At 40.5% G+C, this 5417-nt stretch overlaps 1 long non-coding RNA gene across 6 annotated transcripts; it reads right to left on the reverse strand.

The window, feature by feature from the left end:
* Window positions 1-758: 758 nt before the first annotated feature.
* LOC123132067 (uncharacterized) lies at window positions 759-3707 on the reverse strand. Of its 6 annotated transcripts, none has more exons than XR_006464476.1 (4): window positions 2453-3707; window positions 1719-1815; window positions 1437-1564; window positions 759-1106 (listed from the first exon to the last, which is right to left on the reverse strand). It is a non-coding gene; the product is annotated as an uncharacterized lncRNA (long non-coding RNA). The 6 variants fall into 6 exon arrangements; XR_006464473.1 differs by having other exon boundaries at window positions 759-1126; XR_006464475.1 differs by having other exon boundaries at window positions 759-1564; window positions 1725-1815.
* Window positions 3708-5417: the final 1710 nt, after the last annotated feature.

Here is a 5417-nt window from a genome sequence, read left to right on the forward strand (position 1 = left end):
TTTAAAATTCTAGAAAATTAGGGTTGCAATCGGTTTGCTACTGCAAGTCGCCAAGAAGTCAACAACCAGCAATGTTTCCTATGCCGCCGCCGAGTTGCCACAAGCGTGTGTTTTTTTGGATCGAAGAAAAACTACATGTGAAGAAAATTGCATCTACAGCAGCGGGTCCGTTTCGATTTCTGAGGGGTTTGGTGATCCAAACTTTACACAAGACTAGTCGAATGCCCGTGCGTTGCCACGAAACAACAAAGATAAAAACAGATAGCATCATTAATGGAGGGATGAAGCACAAGTGAATTTTGATTTTTATCATAACAATGTGGTTTATGTAACAAAATTGAGATATACAAAAGATAGTCAGCTACTTAGCCAACTTTCATAATTAAATACCATCACTGTCAGTATAACTCTTAATTGTAAAAAGATCTATTTGCTCGATAATGGATAGGTAGCAACATTGAAACCGACTTTTTTTTGTATTATTAGCATCTTCTATTTTTTTATTACCTTCCTCGCATATAAATAAGACCAAATCCATTATTTGAAGATTGATTTAAAAAAAAACTACTAATCCTTAACTTTTTAGCGAATCCTTCATCGGTGGTTGTGAATGACTGGTTTTTCCAATCCCTTTAACCTTGGTTCCGTAGGAGCAAGTGAGAAAGGCTGAAAAATAGAACCATCTGATTTGACTGAGAAAGGAAACCCAATGAGTAATACTGCAAGCATGTGTGTTTTCAGACATGTACGCAAGAACGATAGAAGTTGGGCATGAAAAAATGAACTTCGGTAGTAGCAATACAACTGCAAGGATACATAATCTTGATAATTTCCATAAAACAACCTATCTTTAAATGGGTTCTTTCGTTTCTCTTCCACTATTTCTTTACCGTTATACCTCCTTGGCATCCGATATAGGTTTTACTTGGTGTCAATGCGTGAGGTGTCGTCGCATGCCCCAGCATGATCTTTTGAATATTTTTCCGAAATGCCAGTCGCCCAAATTTGACTGGAGGCAGTGATGCATGTGTAGCTGGTAACCTCAGCGCAACATCTTGCCTATGCCTGCATTCCCCGCACTCCACCTCACCCTTGCTGCTGCGACCCTGAAATTCAGTAGTACAGCCTACAGTACAAAATTCTTTGAGAACAAAGAGAAGTAGAAGAGCCCTGCACACATCAAAATTGATGTGGCAGTCTTTATTGAAGTATGCAGTGGTTTGCAATCACCAAGGTGGACACAACAAAACTGCTCAACGGTTAACACTAACCCAAACAAAAATTCTAGCTTTGCCTAAGTATATCACCCTGCAAAATTGTGGTCCGTCACTTGAACCTCCCAGTCATATAAATAATCTATTCCGTGAAACTGAAATCCAACAGGGAAGTGAGTACTTGGTCAGATTCTTTGTAAAGAAATAGTTTGTAGTTTTTACCTCATAACCAAAAGGCAGAAATGTTGTGCAAATGTAACTGCTGTGACCCTTTACATTCCAGCATTCTTTTTGTTGCTACACCTGATGGTGCACGTTCAAAGATTAAACAGACTGGGTACTACATTACCCTGGAAAAAAATACAAGGCAATAACATCAGGCAAAAAAGAAGTTCACACACTGATGTAAAGGACATAACAGTTACAAGCGCTCTAAAACAGCAATTATAATACTATAAACATCCTCATGGCAGAAATGAAAACATCAGAAGATGGCTGGCCAACCTTCACCTCTGGATCATCACCCATGACAACATGATACATAAGGGAGAACACTTTCTGGTGGTTCTGTGTCTTAAGTGCAAAATGACGATCATGGGGTCTGAAAGACACCACAAAGATAATTCGATTTATATATGATTCTAACTTAGTAAAGAACAAAAAGGAGTGAAGAAAAATGCAGTGCACAAAATTAAGGCCAAATGACACATTTAATACAGCAGCAAGTGGGAAAATAAATGATGTTCCGACAACCCCCCTTCCAATAGAGACATTCATTCGATATGTTCAATGCGGTGATTACTTATGGTTATACCAATTAAAGATAGATTTCAGTGCTACCAACATTTTTATGGAACACGGCCAAAATTAACTCCCTCAAATTCCATTGGAACTTCTATTCCTATCAACCCCGAACCCCCAGAATACACTGTTTTTATAGTGAATAGTTAATTAGTTATACTACATAATAAAATGGCCTGCATGCCGCCAATGCAAGGTCGAACATTGTCTTCCAGAACAAATATTAGTACATGGTGTGGTGAAAATTAAGACCAGTAGTTGTGCCTTTAGCATGTCTTTCTCCTTCATCTTGAGATTATGCTTTCCTCTAGGAAAGCACTTGATGGTCTAGGTTATCAAGCTCATTACTTATTGTTGTGTTGACAACATAAACTGTATTAGAAATCCAACTTAATATAATAAGTAGAAATGACATGGATGTTGAAATAAGAGCTTACCTTAAGTCTCGGCTAAGTTGTCACTTGCCCTGGAGTTTCTCTTCCATCGCATCTTGCAGTGTTTTCAGTTCTTCATCAGTAACAATATGAGATTAGAACTGCACCAGACACTGAATAAGTTTGCAATTATGTAATATCAGGGAATGTTTCTTGATTTTTCCCGCTAACAAGATTAGAAAGAAGACAACCTTAAAGATCACTACCAAACATAAACTGATTTAAGGAGTATGGATATGGAGATATTTTACTAAGGCTGTAGCACATCACTCCACACAGATAAAATAAAATAAAAGAAGCGAGGAGATGAGCTCACCATCTGGGCCATGTGGTGTGTGTTCCTTACCCCACTTTTTTTTTGAGAGAACCTTACCCCACTTATTTGGTTTGCCTCTGCCATCCAAACCAAGCAGTACGCATCTGCTCTCATCACGAGGATCCATTGTCTTGTTCCCTGCAACCATCGCTAGCTGGTTCACCTTTGTAGCTTCGTTCTGGTATGCAGCAACACATCAAACACCAAGGAAATAATAAATATCCTAAACTGACCAACATCATATGAATAAATTAGTTTAATTCTACGACGCTAACACGAAGTCAACCAAACAGACGATAAGGACACAGGCATCTCCGATTATTTTCAAAATTAGAAAAGAAGGGCAAGGTGATACCAGATTTGGCGTTGGAAATCTTCTTAACCAATACTCAGAGCTGTCATGTTCGGTGGCAGGGTGCGCTACTTCGCCTGCTTCCATGAGTGGGGAATTCTAGCGAGCACCCTACACACACTGCCGAGACCTGAGAGCGTGCCTCTCCCTCGTCTCCTCGACCTCCCCCACTGTGTAGCTGGCTTACCTTTCCTTCTCCTCCTCCCTGGTCTCCGTCGCCGCCTTCAGAGTTGTAGCGCACGTATCTCTCCTCCTAGACCTCCGTCGCCGCATCCACCGCCGTGGTCAGACCACCACGGTCGCATTGGTCCGTTGTCAGACCTCTCCATCCAAGTATGGTGTCGGTCCCGACCATGGCCGCTGGCGGGCATGGCGAAAGCTCCATGGGCGGGGCGATGCCAAATTGATGGGAGTAAAGGGAAGCGCCCGTCTGGTCGCCGGAGAGGGGGCCGTCCGCTGGATAGGGCCGATGGAGAGGGCCTCGTCCGGTGGACATGGGGAAGGAGGCGCTGAGATCTGAGGACGGAGACAGACAGGTCGGGGAAGGAGATGGAGAACGTGCGCCGTGCGGGTTCTTTCTGTTTGTTTTTTTTCGCTGCCCTCGAACGTGGGTTGTTCCCTGCGATTTTTTTTTTTGTGCGTGATCGTAAAAGGGGAGGTGGAACTATCATGACGTTTGATCCTGCTTTAATAGTAGAGACTAGCAAAAGAGCCCGTGCGTTGCAACGGAAAAAAAAAAATACCAAACGCCCTAACCCAATAAATTAAATTAGTGACGTTGCAATAACAATGTCCATGTGTGTGACATAACGTAATATACCTTTATTCAAAATTATAGTTTTGCAGGACAATATAAATGGCTTTAAAATTCCAACTGTGCTCTGCCCACACACTTGTGTTTTGCAAGATAGACAAACAACCAGATTATGAACGGATAATATACAACACCTAGTTTGATGATGCACTTATTCTTGAAGTAACCTACAACAAAAACAATCGTTCATTTTCATCTTCAGTTAGAGATAGGGGTTTGCTCTACTGCGGGTACTACTACAGTACAAGAATTAAGAATCTTTATGGTTCTTTCTTGTCTAAAAACGACTAAGAAAAATTATATCTTCATCAATGATGTTGGCAAAATTCCGTGAAATCCTTCTAGCTGGTAAAGCATCCAAACTAATGGAGTTATTTACCTGCCACTATGAAAGAGGAAGAAAATTTAGGAGCGTAAATAATCATCCTGCATACTCTATGATTATAATCAAATAATCATCGTTCCCACGATGCAAGTTGGTGCCAGAACAATATTTATTATATTATGTACCTTGGTTAATGGGATCAGCAACCCTCTCTAAGCAAGTTCAGTCAAAGCCAAGCAACCTCTATGCCTAGAACCATCACCTTCAGTATTCAGAATGCATAGGTTAATTACTTTTAAGTAATTCAGTGACACTAACTAAGAAAAGCTGCAATTTTGAAAGATAGAAAAGAAGCTACAAAACTCTTCAAATAAACAAAGGGTGCTTTGAAGTGTATATGTTATGTACCTAGACAACATACACAATAATTCCGCTTCCACCTGTTTAAGATTATACTCAAAACAACTTAGCACATGTGGACATGAGTCACACAAAGATATGTCGAGCTTGAATTTTCAAGATATGTTGCGGCTTGGCCCCACATAACAGAGTATCAGAGAATAAATTATACCTCTGACAAAGCAATTTGGGGTAATAAACAATATTTAGTACTGCAGAAATACGCACTCAGCATGCCCATAAAACAATTGGTACTCTTACCCCTGCATAATTTGTGTAGGATGACAATAAAAATTCACCAAGAATAAGACTAATTAATTAAGCAAAGAAGTAGCGATCAACTCAATTTCTGCCCTCTTACCCCTGCATAATTTGTGTAGGATGACAATAAAAATTCACCAAGAATAAGACTAATTAAGTAAAGAAGTAGCGATCAACTCAATTTTTGCCCTCTTACCCCTACATAATTTGTGTAGGATGACAATAAGAATAGACATTTTATGTTTGATGATTGTTCCACTGACTTGGCGCCATCATCCCGAGTCCATTTCTCACACTTAAGCACACCTTCAACTGAAAGGTCGAAACCAGCATCTTAACATTCAGATAAGTGGCAAGCAAATTCAATTTGCATGTAGAACCTGGAAATTCATGGCAAAATTTAGACTGCAATCAAAGCTCACCCTTGTTGTCGTCGGGCCATGACGCCCAGCGCCCACTACATGCGCATAGGTGTTGAGCTTGATGAATCGCCCCTGATCC

Source organism: Triticum aestivum, chromosome 6A (assembly GCF_018294505.1).
Source record: "Triticum aestivum cultivar Chinese Spring chromosome 6A, IWGSC CS RefSeq v2.1, whole genome shotgun sequence".
In the NCBI taxonomy this organism is placed as follows: Eukaryota; Viridiplantae; Streptophyta; class Magnoliopsida; order Poales; family Poaceae; genus Triticum; species Triticum aestivum.